A 17,994-nucleotide genomic window follows, 5' to 3' on the forward strand; every position below is an offset into this window, starting at 1 on the left:
GATGACAGAGTCTGGTGTGGATGAACTTGACTTGCCTGCACAGAGTCCTGACCTCAACCCGATAGAACACCTTTGGGATGAATTAGAGCGGAGACTGAGAGCCAGGCCTTCTCGTCCAACATCAGTGTGTGACCTCACAAATGCGCTTCTGGAAGAATGATCAAAAATTCCCATAAACACACTCCTAAACCTTGTGGACAGCCTTCCCAGAAGAGTTGAAGCTGTTATAGCTGCAAAGGGTGGACCGACGTCATATTGAACCCTATGGATTAGGAATGGGATGTCACTTAAATTCATATGCGAGTCAAGGCAGGTGAGCGAATACTTTTGGCAATATAGTGTAGGCCTAATATATTATTCATCACTCTAAACACATTAATGTAAATAATGACATTATTCTCAATATATTACGAATTTAATCCTGTATTGCTACGAATCTCGTGATTTTTTTTTACTTTTTTTTTTTTACTTTATTCTCATAGTGTTAACTTTATTTGCAAAATATTACTACTTTGTCACAATTTTATTTAGTTTGACTTTTTTTCTGGAATAACTACCAGTTAAATTTTGCATTATAATGACTTTAATCTCAAGAGGTTTTCCGTTTTAATTTTTTATCTTTGCACAGGTATCTTTAAAGTTGAACAAAAAAAGGTATGCGCAAATGGCAGGAAAACACCAATGCAATTAAGTGTTTACAAAGCACATAAAAATACTTTGCAGCTTTGCACTCACACAGTCACGGGTAAATTTATACATATACTGTATAATGTGCTCTGGCCAGAGTTGTACCATGTGCCACCTGGTGAAAATTCTGTGAAGCACAACACATGCATTTAAATACCAAAGCGCCGACTCGCAGAATCTCGCGGCACACTGCGGGCGGAATTGCAGCATGCTGCGGGAAAAAGCATGCATTTTTAAATGCCACATCTGTAATTAATCCCAAAAAAAGGTTTTTATGTTGTTATATTGATTATTGTTTTTCTAAAATAACAAAAAATACTTGTTAGCAAAAATAATTTTGCACTTTTAGTCCAAATTAGCAGTTCATATGTTTGGTTATATTGTTTTTGCTCAGATAAAAAAAAAAAATCTATCATATAGTCTCTAGTGTTTTATTTAGTTTTTTTTAAAAGAAAAATAATCATTTTAAAATCGAAAATCGAATTTTGTTTTAAAAAATCGGACATGCAATTTATAGGACATATCGCCCAGCTCTATCCACAAGTGATGGAGAGCATCTGGCAGATTTTTGGCCATGTGGAAGTAGATCTCTTTGACCCACTGTCCTTTGTGGTATTCACTTTCTCACCCAGCCCCTCTGGGCCTGGATGCTCTGGTACAGAATGTGACCGAGGCTACGTCTGTAGATCTGCTCCCAGAACTCCTAGCCAGAGTGTGCCATGATGAAGTCCACCTTCTTCTAGTGTTTCATTGCTGGCCTGCTTGAGTTGTCTTCCTCCTAGACAGTGCTACTTGGGAAATTCCTGTCAGGAAACATCTATTTTCTCATGCGCAGGAGATCTTACACCCCTGGAAGCTCTGGGTCTGGACCCTGAGGGGAACCAGTTCCTAGAGGCAGGCTTCTCATTGGTGGAGACTGTTGAATGCTAGGGCTCCCTCCACTAGAAATCTATGCTCTGAAGTGTAGGCTTTTTTGCCTCTGGTGCGGTCAGCACGGTCAGGACCCAGTTCACTGCCTGGTCAGTACAGTGCTTGAGTTCTTGCAGGCACCCTCTGGTCTCTCATTTTCTGTGCAGTGCCAGGCAGCTGGGGCCTTCCTGCAGTCTGCGATTCCCCTCCTGGGACTTCTCTGTGGTATGTCCACTGCTTGAGCTTGTGGTGTAAGTGCTCCACCCTTTTCATCTGCTTTGGGAGCCAGAACAAGGTCTATCTGGTCTCTAAGCAGTGCTTGGCACACTGGGTAGTAGAGACCATTACCCAGGCCTATGAGACACACAGTATTGCTTCACCTCTAGGTGTTAGAGCTCACTCTACTAGTGGTATTGCCTCATCCAGTGCCTTGGCTCACGGTGTTTCCCTCCAGGAAATTTGTGCTGCGGCAGGCTGGTCCTCTATGCACACCTTTATCATGTTCTATAATCTGGACCCCAGGGTCCCAGGTTCTTCAGGGCTAATTGATGTTCTATTCCTGGTTAGCTCATGCTCTCTCAAAGCCCCTGGGACAGACATCAACCAGGGTTTGGCAGTGTGGTGTAGAAGTTCCCATAGCATCATTCCTGATGCAGCGCTGAGTTGAGCCATACCCCGGGAGTCCACTCGCGCTTCCTTCAGACAAATAGAAGCTAAATTAATGTGACATAGATGCCCTTATATGGACTTTCCCTTTGTCACGTGTCCTATCCAAGCCTTTAAACTGCTGTGTGCAATTGCACAGAGCTTCAGACACAACTTCCTCAATGAAGCGTTTCCATAGCAGCAGTCCTGATGCAGCATCTCGTTCCCTTCTCATGGAATCAGTTGACATATGTAACCTGGTGTAGTTTTCATTGATAGAGACTTCAAAGCACTCTTGTATGTTACTTTGGATAAGAGCATCTGTCAACTGCCAGAAATGTAAATGTAAAACCATCTTTTTCATTTTTTCCACATTTAGACACAGGTTGCTGTCTCTGCACAAGCCTGTTAGCTTTTTTTTCTGACTCATTGTTCTTGCTGATCAGACCCACCACAGTCACATCTTTGGCAAACTTGATGTGGTTCAAGCTCCATTGCTTCAAAGTTGAGTCAGCAGAATTAATAGCAGTGGACTGAGCACACAGCCCTTAAGGGCCCCAATATGTGGTGGTGTTAGACATGCTGTTCCTAATCCAGACTGAGGTCTCCCAGTCAGGAAGTCCAGGATCCAGTTGCCGAGGGAGATGTTCAGGCGTGTCCAGGTGTGTTATAATCAGATGCATGATGGTGGCAATGGTGTCATCCACAGAATGATTAGGATGACGTGCAAACTGGGAGTCTAGTGGGGTTAGCAACAGGGAACTGATAGCTTCATGGTGATAGGTGTGAGAGCAAACAGACGATAGTGTCTGAGACATGACACTATAGACTTCTTTGGCATGAGGATGATGGTACTGGTCTTCAGGCATGTTGGAATGATGGCGCTGCTCAAGGAAATGTTGAAGATGTCAGTGAAGATCCACTAGCTGGTCTAAACATTCCCTAAGCACCCTAAGCCAGGAATGTTGTCTGATCCAGCAGCCTGCATAATGTTTTCCTCACATCAGCTGTGGTAAGACAATGCACCTCATTGCTGAAAGGAGGTGGTCTTTCTCACCATCACATCATTCTGCATCTCAGCAGATGTGGTTATTCACTAATGTCCAAGGAGGCAGATAAAAGACCATGGTGGGTCATGGATATTGTAGGTGAGGCCAGTTGTGAGGTGATAGTTTTGATGGACTGCTGCCTCTCACAGCAGGGGGTCCCTTGAAAAGATTGGGTCCAGGGTGAAAGAGGTCTTAACTAATTCAGGGACCTGGAAGTATACAGAGATGGCAGATTGCAGCCAGCACCTTCTCAGCAAAGGGGATAACACTTTGCAGTCTACTTTTGTCCTTAGCAGTGGCAGCAACTTATCAAGTAGTGATGAAGGAAGTGAGTATGGACTTAATAATGAAGGTGTAGAAGAGCACCATCACTGTCTATGGTGGGTTGAACTTCTTAAGCTGCCTCAGGGAGTACAACAGCTGGTGCACATTTAATGTTCAGCACCTATTTGAGGTGTTGGATGATCAGAGGTGGGTAGTAACGAATTACATTTACTTCGTTACATTTACTTGAGCAAATTTTTTGGGTAACTTGTACTTTTAGAGTATATTTAAAGAATTACTTTAAGTAAGAGTACTTTTACTCTTACTCAAGTACATTTTTGGTAAAAATACTTTACATTTACTTTGCTACATTTGGCGGCGTTCCTCCGTTACTGTCAAATGTTAATAAATATGAGATTTTTAAAATGATTAGTTTACATGGCTTGTTCGCAAATCTCGTGAGACGTTGGAGAGGCTGCTTCGTGAGAGGCTGCTATGTATCTCACGCTTACGTTTAGTGAGCGTTTAGTTGGAAGATGATGGCTGTAGCAGAGAAAGACATGAGTTGTCGGAGGCAGATCACCCATTGCCTCAAGTTCAGTTTATGTTTTCACTCCAAGATGTCAAAAAGAAAAGTTTCATAATGTGATGCATGCTGTGTGCACCAAGAATTCCAGCTCCAACCTGAAAAAACACAGAGCAGTAAGTGTCAAAGTTATGCCTACTTGAACCTTATTAATGGTCATTTGGTAACTATGGGCACGTTGACCTTATTTTAATACCACATTTCTCACACTGTCTGAATGTTTTTCCTCATATGCCCTCTTGTGCAAGCAATGACAAATATCTTGTGAACCCTACAAACAACACAGGTTCATGAACAAACGTTCATTCTAAACGTCTGGACAATTTCATATCCATTTTCCAAAATAAAAACGGGATTGTATTTTACTTTATTCCTACCTAAAGAATGCATGTACTTATAAAATGCATATGCATATATTATTATTTCATCAGAGGATTCACCAAAATAAACTTAAAGTTTATGCAGAACTAATCAAGTCAAGAAAACGAGGATCAGTCAACAGTAAAATTCTGTAAAACTGATTGTTCAAGAAAGAACATATGACAAAATAAACATTCACATATTGAAGGGCAAACGCACATTAAATAGTTTATACACAAACATAATAAACACACAGTCTGCACACACAAACCTTCTCTTTTTTTCTCTGTTAGCTTGTTTAAATGCAGATGCTGAAGTTTGTGTTGTGAATGTGAAAATAAAGACAGAATTAACTGTCAGAAAAACACCTGGGTGTGTTTGAGATTAAATTGTAAATGACAGGTTATGTAATATTAATGTGACCATCACTGGACTGAGATAGGCTACTTTACTTCAACCTATTTTTTATATAAACAGAACAAAGAGACTTTCAAGGAGAGGTGTGTGAAAGCTCTCCAAGTAGTTTGAAATTCTGGGTTTTCACTTCATATTAATCAGATCAGAAGTAAATAGTAACTAGCTACTTGAGTAGTTTTTACACTGGATACTTTTTTTTATTCTTACTCAAGTAACTATTTAGAATTGTTTACTTTAGTAAATATTTCCATAAGTACTTGTACTTTTACTTGAGTACAGATTTTGGATACTCTACCCACCTCTGATTCCCAGGAAGTGGAAGAATTCACATTGTCAACTAGGAAGTCAGAGTTTTAAGGATTATAAAAGTGCGGCTGTGTTCTTTCTAAAGTGTACCACCATCTCGACTGTTTTCACAACATTGAGCTCTCAGTTGTTCTGACTGCATCAGAAATTCAAAAAACGAAAACAGGGAAAACAAAGCACTGGGTCAAACATAATAAACAGGTAACACGGATCGGTAGTGCAGGAAACTGACAATAGCATAGAGATTAGCATGATCATGGTTTAAATGTCCAGAAGTATGGGAATCAAGCTGGAAGTCTTAGAATTCAGGTGAAGGCTCCCTTTGGTGGTTCCAAGAACTACCAAGAAGCACCATCGCTACCATTTTCATTCAGTGTTAAAGCCATTTTCACCTGGAAGGAAGAATATCAAAATAAGTAAATAAAGAACACATGGTAAAATCTAATAGCTGTCATGACTTGCATAGATAAGTTACCAGTACTAATATGTACTATTTAATAGTTTTTTATAAAGGAACATGTAATTGTGTGGCAAGCACAGGTTCTCCAAGATAGTTTTCCATGTAGGAGCTAATGATATACGCCTTTGTCAGTCTGAGGTTACTAAGAGTAATGTTGTAGAGGTGTGTAAATTAGCGAAGGCGATGTCCGATGCTGTAGTATGCTCTGACCCCATCCCAATGTGGCGTGGCGATGTAGCTTACAGCAGGTTATCGTTGCTGAACTGCTGGATGTCCAGGTGGTGCTCTGAAAACAAGGTGGGCTTCATAGACAATTGGAGCTCTTTTGAGGGCAAGGCTGGCCTGTTGGCCTGTTGTCAGGGCTGACGGGACGGTGTCCATCCCACTCGGGAGGGTTCTGCTCTCATTTCTTGCAGCATAGCACATAGTCTTAGAGCAGATCTAGTTAATCGGTGACAATCCAGGGCCAGGGCCAGGGAGCGGACAAGCAGGTTAATCCCACCGTCTGCTGGCTGCAAAGAGTCGTCACTCAGGGTTCATAACATTGAGACTGTGTCTGTTCCCCGAACCAAACGAAAATGTTTTAACGATCAGAAAATTTGTTTTAGTAACCTGATTAACATAAAACTAGATGATAGTGAATGCACAGGCAGCACCTTTGATCTGAAGCTAGGACTGTTAAATATAAGATCTCTGTCAACTAAAACACTTATAATTAATGAACTGATTACTGATCAGGAGTTCAGTGTTCTTTGTTTAACAGAAACATGGATTAAACAAAATGAGTACGTAGAATTAAATGAAGCTTGTCCGCCTGGCTATAGCTATATACATCAACCACGTCTAACAGGCAGGGGAGGAGGTGTCGCAGTTATTCATGATAATAAGCTAAGCACCACACAAAAACCCAGACATCAGTTCAACACATTCGAAGTTCTTTATTCTAACCTAACGTATGCAAGTACTAATAATAAGTTCACAGAGTCAGTTCCATTAATTGTTATTTACAGACCCCCAGGGCCATACTCTGAATTCCTCAGTGAATTTGGAGATTTTACTTCAAACCTTGTTGTTTCTTTAGACAAAGCATTAATAGTAGGAGACTTCAACATTCATTTTGATAAGCCAGAAGACCCTCTGAGAACAGCAGGTGTGTCCATCTTAGATTCATTAGGTGTTAATCAAAATGTAATAGGACCCACTCATAATGGAGGTCACACTCTGGATCTCATTTTTACATTTGGATTAAATATAGAAAACAGAGTCACTCTTCCACAGTCGGAAGCTATCTCAGATCATGATCTAGTTTCATTTAGAATGCGTCTTAGTCACGAGATGCGCAACTTGCCGCATTACCGTATGAAGCGTATATTTACGTCTGCTACTGCAGAGAGATTTACTGATAGTCTCCCAGAATTATCACACATGATTGGTTCACCTTCTGACCCTACAGAACTTGACCAGGTGACTGATTACTTGGAATCATTATTTCAGAACACCCTAGACACTGTAGCTCCACTTAAAAGGAAAAAAATTAAAGACAAGAAACTAGCACCCTTGTACAATGACCACACACGAGCTTTAAAACAATCAGCTAGGAAACTAGAGCGTAAATGGCGTCAAACTAAATTAGCAGTATTCCAGATTGCGTGGAAGGAAAGCCTTCTGAGATACAAAAATTCTCTTAGTGCTGCTAGATCAGCGTATCTCTCTGCCCTAATCGAAGATAACAAAAACAATCCAAAATTTTTATTTAGCACTGTAGCAAAACTAACTAGGAGTAAAACCACTGTAGAAAAGCACACACCATCTACATTTAGCAGCAATGACTTCATGAATTTTTTCAATGAAAAAATTGACAATATCAGGCAAAAAATTCAGACTATTAATTTAAAACCATATTATTTGGTAGATAATCATTTAGATAATATAGCTATTTCTGATCAGAGCTTAGAGTGCTTCACTCCACTTCAAGAGCCTGATCTAATTTCACTAATTTCTTCTTCAAAACTTTCAACCTGCATCCTAGATCCTTTACCCACATCTTTCCTTAAACAGATATTACCAGTAGCTACTGAACCCCTTCTAAAAGTAATTAATTCTTCTCTAAGCACTGGCTATGTGGCTAAATCTTTTAAGCTAGCAGTTATCAAACCCTTGATTAAAAAACCGGACCTCGACCCCTGTCAGCTGTCTAACTATAGACCGATATCAAACCTGCCCTTTATCTCCAAGATCCTAGAAAAGGCTGTAGCACAGCAGTTATGTTCAGACCTTCATAGAAATAACATTTATGAAATGTATCAGTCAGGATTTAGGCCTCATCATAGCACAGAGACAGCACTGGTTAAAGTGGTCAATGACCTGTTACTGGCTTCTGATCAGGGTTGTGTCTCCTTACTGGTGTTACTGGATCTTAGTGCAGCTTTTGACCACACTGTTCTACTTGATAGACTAGAACATGTTGTTGGTGTTAAAGGAACAGCCCTCTCCTGGCTCAGGTCTTATTTGACTGACTGTTATCAGTTTGTAGATCTAGATGATGACTTCTCTATGCATACCAAGGTTATGTTCGGTGTTCCACAAGGTTCTGTCTTAGGCCCACTGCTTTTCTCCCTATATATGTTACCCCTTGGTGCAATTATTTGTAAACATGGTATTAGCTTCCACTGTTATGCAGATGACACACAGCTATATGTTTCAGCTAAATCAGATGAGAGACACCAGCTTATTAAGATAGAAGAATGTGTAAAGGACATTAGACATTGGATGGCCACTAACTTCCTCCTGCTTAATTCGGACAAGACAGAGGTGCTAGTACTAGGACCACATGCAGCTAGCTTTCTGATTACAGAGTAATGGTGGATGGTCTTTCGGTTTCATCTTGTCCAGCAGTAAAAGATCTTGGTGTGATTATTGACTCTGGTCTTTTGTTTGAAGCTCATGTAGATAATATCATTAGGGTAGCCTTCTTCCATCTTAGGAATATTGCTAAGATAAGAAATATGTTGTCACTTCATGATGCAGAAAAATTAGTTCATGCTTTTGTTAGCTCTAGGTTGGATTATTGTAATGTCTTACTGTCTGGATGTTCCAGTAGGAGCAAAAACAAGCTCCAGTTAGTCCAGAATGCAGCAGCTAGAGTCCTAACTAGAACCAGAAGATATGAACACATTACTCCTATTTTATCCACACTACATTGGCTCCCAGTCAAATTTTGCATTGATTATAAAATACTGTTACTAACCTATAAAGCACTAAATGGTCTCGCTCCACAGTACCTGAGCGATCTTTTAGTCTTTTATGATCCGCCACGCCTACTCCGATCAAAGGGTGCTGGTTACTTGATAGTATTTCAAGTAGCAAAGGCTACAGCAGGGGGCGGAGCTTTCTCTTTCAAAGCCCCAAAGTTATGGAACAGCCTTCCAATTAGTGTTGGGGATTCAGACACAGTCTCAATGTTTAAGTCTAGGCTGAAGACACATTTGTTTAGTCAAGCTTTTAATGTATAGTTTTCTTAGGTAAAGGAGCAGATCTGGAAGGTTCATGGTCATAGAGTGTTTGGTGTACTGGGATGTGTTGGATGCTGTCATCTTACCACCCTCACAAGTCGCTCAGGTTTGCTGACTGTGAAGTGGTTGAATGCTTTATGTCCCGGGAAGCCTTTATGTCTGTGACCTTCTGGCTCTCCCTTTTAGTTATGCTGTCATAGCTAGTCTTGCCGGAGTCCCTGCCTGCACTTTACACATAATTCTCTTTACACATAATTGTCTTTAAGCATCACATGATCAGAAACTTAATATCTTTCTCTTTCTCTCTCTACCTTCTCTGTGGAGCTATACACCCCACTCCTGAGCTCCCAGTGTTTGCCAGTTTCCAGTGCGACCGCTGCCCTACCCCTGGTCGGAGTCTCGCCGCTTGATGGTGCCCACTGATGCTGTGGATGGATCTGTGTGGACCAGGAGACAGCCATGGACAGAGACACTTGGGGACTTTCACACCATCACAGATCTGCCATTTCATCTGTCAGCCCGTGACAGCAAAGAACTAGTGTTTATAATGACCTTAGAAACTACAATGACCTAATAGTTCCTCATGGGTCATTGATTTCTGTTGTAGAAAGGACATTAATCAGTTACAGTTACATTATTTACTGTTTAGTGTCACCCAAATGAGGATGGGTTCCCTTCTGAGCCTGGTTCCTCTCAAGGTTTCTTCCTTTCCATCCCAGGGAGTTTTTCCTTGCCACCGTTGCCACAGGCTTCTCATTAGGGATAAAATAGTCTAATTATAGAATTTAATAATTTGAAGGATGTGATTTTCAGAACAATGTATATTCAACATTTAATGCACACAAAATAAGATTCACGGTAGGAGTACTACACCACATTTTAAACCAGGAATAGTACACAACATTGAACAACAAGATGAGGTGACTAAAGAGGAGTATGAGTATGAGGAGTCTTTGGGTGACACACAGGACTACAGGACTTGCAAACTCAGCTGGAACGTAACCTTGCTGCTCTGTTTTTAAAAATGCAGACAGTCCTGCATATATACATATACATACATATACATACATATCTGAAATTGCTGCCCAAGAAGATCAACCAGATCCATTTACTTTCAAGGCTGCTAATACAAAGTGCAGTTCAGAAGATTCAGTCAGCATTGTGGTGATGTGGATGATACCATAGTGAATTGTATTGTAAATGTAGTTACAGAAAGTAATGTTTTGCTTACCAATACAGGAGGATCGGTGTCAACGGCTAGCAGGAGAGCATCTTATTTTCAGCAAGAATTTCCAATTGTTATGCAAGTTGAATTCTGTCTTGACGGAGGCAGTTCATTTGTGTATGTTCCCATACTGAAAATGTTGGAAGCTTTGTTAAACAATAAGGATATTTTGGATAAGGTGCTGCACGGAAAGACTCTTTCATCAGAAGGATACTTCTCATTCAGAGATGGCTCTCACTTCAAAGAAAATGACAATAATATCCAAAGTTGGATCTTTTGTGCACGGGCACTTCCAAGAGACTCCTTCCTCCCTATTACCATTTTTAAATCATGATAAGAAATTTTTAGTAGAAAATAATCTAATCATGTTTCTTTTTTCTTTTTCTAGGACAGATCTTCAAGATCCCCCCTGGACCAATGGAAATGGATTCCCATCTGAATCTAAGGTAAGTATTGAAGATTAAGGACCGGATTATGGATAATTGGTAAGTATGAGTTCTTTTGAATGTAGAATAGTTTATGATTACTCTTGAGCTATATATAGATGATTTTGAAGTGGCTAATCCATTGGGAACATCCAAGAAAAATAAAAAGCTATGTGCAGTATATTGGGTGCTTGCTAACCTTGATTCCAAATATCAGTCAGTTCTTCACTCCATACAACTTGCACTTTTGTGTAAGACTCATACTGTGAAGGAACATGGCTATGCAGAAATCCTTCGTCCCCTCATTCAGGATCTTGCAACCCTAGAGGAACATGGTGTTTATGCTGAACAATTAGCAGAAAGTGTTAAAGGCACTGTGTTGTATGTAGCAGCAGACAACTTGGAGGCTCTGTGGCAGGATTCCAGGAGAGTTTTGCAGCCAATCACTTCTGTTGGTTTTGTATGTGTAAGCAAGATGAGATACAGGATAAGGAGGTCAGATCAGGTCTACTCCATTTAAGGACAAGACAGAATCATGATAGACATGTTGTACATGACCCTGCTATGGCCAGACATCATGGTGTTAAAAGAGGGTGTCCATTCAGTGAAAATCAGAGACACTTTCATGTGGTCAATGGTTTTCCACCTGACATCCTTCATGCCATTTTGTAGGGTAGCAGAACTGCAGAACTGTCATTGTGTCTTCAGGATTTGGTTACCAAGTGGTATATTTCTTTGTACTCTCTGAAAAAGGATATTAAGCAGTTTCCTTGCACATTTTCTGATAAAGCTGACCAACCAAAGACTCACATCTTCATGAGAACTATCAGGGGCAATGGCCATGAAAACTGGTCTCTCCTGAGGCTCCTTCCATTGATGATAGAATTGTATCCCAGAGAGAGACAAAGCATGGGAGATACTTATGCTTTGAAAAGATTTACTAGAGATAGTGATGTTATCATACTTTATCGATGAGTTAATACACTTTCTGGAATGCAAAATCTCAGAACATAGAGTTACTGCAGCAAACCTTTCCAACCTACAAACTTCATCCAAAACATCATTTTATTGAACACTACCCTCAAATGATAAAAATCTTTGGCCCATTAGTAGATGTGTGGACAATGCGTTTTGAAGGGAAGCACAGTTGTTTTTTAAAAAAAGGTTATGCATGACACTCGCAATTTTAAGAATTTACAACAAACATTAGCTGTAAGACACCAGAAAATGATGGCCATTTGAATTCATCATCATTCTTCAAGCCTCCTTTATAAATTGATAAATTGAGGTCAGTTATGATTACATCTTTCCCAGAAAATGTTCAGAACTCCCTATGACAGCATAATGCCAAACAAAGTGCAATGTGTTGGTTGCATCTTCTGCTTGTGTTGATGGTGTGAAATACAGTGCAGATATGATCATTTCAGTTGGAACTTATTCAGATCTCCCAGAGTTCCAGAAAATAATACAGAAATCCTGTTGGTCTGTAGGCTTTTGACTTCATGGTATGTTGAACACTTACTTGCTTATGAGTTGTGCTTCAGTGGGGCAGTCACTCATTTTTCTGATCTAAATGATCCTTTCCCCTTATCGTCCTATCGAATAAAGGACAATGTGACTCAAAAAACTCACACCACAGTTAAATAAGCACTATGATGAGCATCAGGTGCACACAAGTGCTCAACAAAACTCAGTTCTAACACAGTATATATATATATATATATATATATATATACATTAACTTGTATATTTTATTTATTAATTATATTAATCTATAAAAATCGTTGAAGATACAATATAGGTGTCATAAAGGCTACTAGTAAATATTAGGAAACCAAACATTTGGGAGAGACATGTTGATAAAGAGTTTTATTAATAAGGCATAGGAAAAATAAATACACAAAAAGTAGCCAGAGATTATTTTAATGGCATCGCATCAAATGTATTTTTGCTGCCTCGGGGTCGTAGGTATGCGATGGCGTTCTGTTAGACGGCAGCCCAGTTCGCAGACGCCGGTGATGCAGTGCTGCATACTTTGAACTGGCTTCTAGTCTCGCCTGCAGCTTAGCACACAGATTGCTGAGCTCCTGGCTGTGGAACGATGGAGGTCTCACAATCCGTCCCAAGACTCCATCAACGGTACCATCTTCTTCGTCTGACATCATGTCAGCGGTGATTTCCCTCCAGAAGTCCACTTTGTCTGCAGCCAGTACACTTAGCCTCGCCTCCAGGAGTTGAAAACCCAATTGTTGCATATAATAAGCAACATGTACATCATTACAGTTTATACTAATGCAACAGAAATAAGTAAAATGAATTTAATTCTAATCTGTCTTACCCTCTTCCTCCTCTGGTGACTCCGGGCTGAGGTCTTATTAGCTGCAGCCACACTTGCTAGCTCTGGCTGGCTGTACCGGAAATTTCTGCACACGGTCTTATAGTACGTCTTGCAGGCAACTAGAAACAAGTGAATGGATTTTTTAAAAACTACAACCAACCAAACATAACTACACAGATAAATAGCAAAAACAGAATTAAGACCAACATGGTGACACCAAAATGTAACAACAACAATAACACAGTGAAAATTGCTTACCAACAAAGTCATTTTTATCAAGGCCTTCATCGCACAATTCCGGGCTTATGGACAGTGCTCCCACTAAAATGAGGTGACCGTCTCATTATATGATGAGCTTAATCTGTGGAGGCAAAAATTATGGAGTTAAAACAATGTGTTTATTTGCTTCTGTAACAACAGAGTGAATGTTAGCCCATATCTTTCATCCATACCCTTGCTCCGGGTCACAGCACCTAATTGTGTAGCTGACGGACTGCCTCCTACAAAATACAAGTAAAAATGCTTTGTTACAAAACTTATGTTGTTAGAAGAATTTAGACTTACCACAATTTTAGGACTGTGCAGCTGCCTCTCTCTTCAGTTCCATGTCTAGCCATTGTAAACAGCGAAGAAAATGTAAACAGAAAGGTAAAAATGAAAATGTTAAGCAAATTCCAGGAAAGAGTAACATCTCGGTTTGTATGTTTTGGTTCCGTGCTTTGACTCATGACCTCGTCTGTGATTGGAGGAACATACTGCGTCACCGTGACCTAGCACCTGATTGGCCGAGGCTCATGACATGCAAAGTGACGTAACCAGGAAGAGCTCGGAGAGCATTAAACTGTACAGTGGAGCCTCTGTCTCCATTCCAGCCAACAATCTTGGATGAGGATGTCAGAAATCCGATGTTGACCATGTAACATCAAATGTATCCTGAAAATTGTATAACTGAGATTGACTGTTTTGCCAAGACATGCAGGGTAACATATCTTAATGTAACATATTCCATAGATGGATCTAGAGCAGAAGGATCAGCATGTGTATATGCTAAGTGGTGTGGAAACACTAACAGTTTTGAGGAACCCACCATTGACCCTGTAGCAGAACCATGGCTGGCTATTATCAAGAGGTTTATTGTTGTAAATGTTGTGTGAAAAGGTAATAATTTAAGCATGTCATTGCACAAGTCTCCTGGCTTCATCCCCATTCAGACCGTCATTTTTATGGAAAGCCAATAGAAATTTGGAGTTTGCGGGGAATAGACATCTCATACCCAGCATCATTTTTCCCTGTTGAGCGTATTGCTGGAAAATATGGGTTAAATACATCCACTGTGCATTTAAGCAAAACAACAGAAAAAGTTACTGTTGTCATGTCACTATGTACAGTGGTTGAGGTCTAGGAGTGCTGTGAGGATCAGACTATTGTCTTAAAATGTTATTATGCTATTTTTTTTAACTTTATGTAATCATTTGCTATATACTTTGTTAGTTGTATACAATAAAAAGTATTTTCTGTTCTGTAATTTGGTACTTAGAGCCTTAGAAATACAACATTTTGTTCCTACATGTAGCAGAATGACAATAACGCTCAGTTGACTTGACTTTCATTAAATGTGTTAGATAAATAAACTGAATTGCTAAAGCATTGAACAAATGTGGATTTTCTTTATTTTGGTATGGTTGTTTTAAAAAAAAAAACACATTTATTTGTTTTATATATAAAAGACAACATTTAAACACAACCATACCAAAATAAAGAAAATCCATGTTTTCAGTGCTTTATATATATAGCACACACACACACTTATTTTTTTTATTATTATTAATAATGTTTTGTGTCTTTTAGTGGTACTCAAGGTAATTAGTCTTGCCTCCCTAAGACCATTTCGTAACTAGACGCGATGTTATGTTAGTTTTAAATTTTAGTAATAAATGATCTCAGGCTCTCTCGAACATTCTCCAGCATCTAAGATAAGATTTTGTTATGGCATTCCCACACTTAAGCTCAAGGATTCTGGATTTTCCCCAATGTATTTTTTCTGTTTTAGTGAAGACATTTACACTTTATTGACAGACTATGCCCTTTTTTCTTCTTGTTATTTACACCAGAGCCATGGACCACAGACGTGCCAGAAAGTTCAGGAATAATTCTACAGGCCAAAGGCCTGACAATACACCAACTAATGATGATTCAGCCAGATAATTGCTCATCTCTATTTTTGTGGTTTTATATATTTTTTTCTGTAATGAACCAACTGGTTGCTTGGGTTAGGGTTAGTCTAGTCACATGTTTTTGTGTGTCTTTGCTGTGCATTGCAGGTATATGCAGAGTTCAACAGGATTGCCACCATAAATCTAGAAAATAACTTTTATGATGCATTGAACCACTTCACACCATACTTTGTCAATATCCAAGAAAAGTCCAAGAAAGGAAGTGTTGGAGAAAAAATAGCTGAAATTGTGCAGCAGATTGATTCAGGTGTAAGTCTTCTAAAGGGTTCTTAATGTCATTTTTTGTTGAATGAGCATAAATACTGTATTTTAAGAACTGGCAACTTGGCAGTACTGTTAAAACACTAGGTCCTTTGCTCCTGATAAACTGTACTAGATTTGAAGATGATTTCTCTCCACTGGAAAAAAACACATTGAGATGAAACTCTTTTCATGTACTTTTGTGTTCATATTGTAATGTTGTATTATACTGAATTTAATTTGTTCTTTCCACTAGAAGCCAGATGTGGCAGCACTTGAATACCCAAGGGCCATGAGAAACACGTTAAACTTCATCCAGAGAGTGATGCTTAGGCTGGGAGAAAACAAATTCCCCCAAGACTCCAAACTCTAAAAAATCTCCTGTTGAAAGGTGACAAATGGTTCGATTAAAAGCATCATGAAAAGTGCATTTGATTGACTGAGTGATGGATATGGCTATTAATGGTTTGGCACCATGTTGCTTATGTGTATGAGAGTAGTGTCAGTTGCTTTTGTCAGCTAAAAAATTATGGCACTTCTTTGAAACAAAAGTTTTTGTTTTTGCTGTTGTTATTGGCCACATTCCAGTTGTAACAGATGCAAATGTTTTAAAGCTGTGGTGTGAAAATTGAAGGTTTGAGAAATAAACATGTTCTAACTGTAATGTGACTGTGTGTTATATATATATATTTTTAGTTTATACCTATACTCCACTGTATAGGTATAAATTATAGTGAGTCGGCAGGCATTTTTTTATGTTTTAGATATAGATATTCCTTTAAAAAAGTAGACCTTCACTACATGTCTAATTATTTATTACCAAATTTAATGTTTTACTGAATGTTATTATTTGCAGCTAAAACAAGGCCTTCATTTACTGTTGCATTAAAAGGGATACATTTTAGTGTAGTTTGCATGCTTTTATGAAGTAAATCTGACTGCTCTTAAAGTAAATAAAACTAGAAAATCTCCAGTTTCTTTACTCCAGTTAGCCTAACTTACATAATTGTGTTATGTAAATAAATCGTGCAAGTTAGTATACTGAACTGGTACTTCTGAGTAGTCTATACTTACCCAATGGTACACATTAAGCAGATTGCCAAGTACTTTGTACTGGTTTCTCCGCAGGAACTTGGATATAAGTATATTTTACTTTGTAAGCATTAGTTCCTAGAACACACAATACCCTATTGTACTGTACTCATTATTTTAAGTACAATTGGTTGGATGCTTTATTTCAAGTCTGGTTAACTAACCGGATTTTACAGTTCACAAACAGTGACACACACGAGTTTAACTCCCCATGGTTCCGGTTCTTTGTAGAACACCTGACTGATATTAAAACACACATTCAGAATCCACATACACAGTACTAGGGTTGCAAAATTCTGGGAATTTTCAAGACTGGAAACTTTCCATGGGAATTAACAGGAATATATGGGAATTAACGGGAATTAACGAGAATTTATGGGAATTAATGGGAATAAACTGGGAATTAGCAAAATCGTTTGCCTATAACAGGGAACTTAAATGTAGTTGAAAAAAATATTTTGCAGCATAATCTTGTAAAAAACAACTATTTAATGGAATTTCAGTTGAATTTCTCCCTGGTATATTCCTCAATCACATACACACAACACTGCAGGGTTACTGAGGCCACACCTCCACATGCAATGTGCATTCCTCCATAACATGCACTGATCATTTCTTGAATCCTGCATACAATAGTTTTTTTAAAAATGTCCATATTGTTGACTAGTCATGTAAATTAAATAAATATTACATAAATTTATATTTAAAACTTTCTTGTGCTGTGTGTAAACTATTGTGCAACAAAATTTTACCATTGTAAAAACAAATACACTGACTGAGCAAACATTTAGGTGAGAGAATTAAAAAAAAAAAAGACCATCCCTCAAACACACACACACACACACACTTAGTTACATAAGGTGGGAATTCCCCCTATTTTCCAGGCTCTGACTATCACAAGGGACTTTTTTTGGAAGGGAAATGGTGAGGGATGCTTTCAGTTTACAGCAAACATAAGGAAATATGTTTTTTTTTTAACATTCAACATGTATGCTTTTGTGTTGTTTAATGAAAGAATTAATTAAAGTTCTACTTTAAATTCAATCAAAGTCAAAAAATCATTTATGCATTAGTTTGCTTGCATTATGCTTATGACCAAACAAAATATTTATATTTATGTTTGTACGCTATATTGCCAAAAGTATTCGCTCACCCATCCAAATAATCAGAATCAGGTGTTCCAATCACTTCCATGGCCACAGGTGTATAAAATCAAGCACCTAGGCATGCAGACTGTTTTTACAA

General features: G+C 38.8%; 1 long non-coding RNA gene across 2 annotated transcripts; it reads right to left on the bottom strand.

Annotated features, from left to right (window-relative positions):
- Window positions 1–12,701: 12,701 nt before the first annotated feature.
- LOC131345396 (uncharacterized) lies at window positions 12,702–13,887 on the bottom strand. 2 transcript variants are annotated; one of them, XR_009203478.1, is made up of 4 exons: window positions 13,636–13,887; window positions 13,442–13,544; window positions 13,184–13,302; window positions 12,702–13,070 (listed from the first exon to the last, which is right to left on the bottom strand). It is a non-coding gene; the product is annotated as an uncharacterized LOC131345396 (long non-coding RNA). The 2 variants fall into 2 exon arrangements; XR_009203477.1 differs by having other exon boundaries at window positions 12,702–13,302.
- Between the last annotated feature and the right edge of the window lie 4,107 nt (window positions 13,888–17,994).

Source organism: Hemibagrus wyckioides, linkage group LG24 (assembly GCF_019097595.1).
Source record: "Hemibagrus wyckioides isolate EC202008001 linkage group LG24, SWU_Hwy_1.0, whole genome shotgun sequence".
Classification (NCBI taxonomy): domain Eukaryota; kingdom Metazoa; phylum Chordata; class Actinopteri; order Siluriformes; family Bagridae; genus Hemibagrus; species Hemibagrus wyckioides.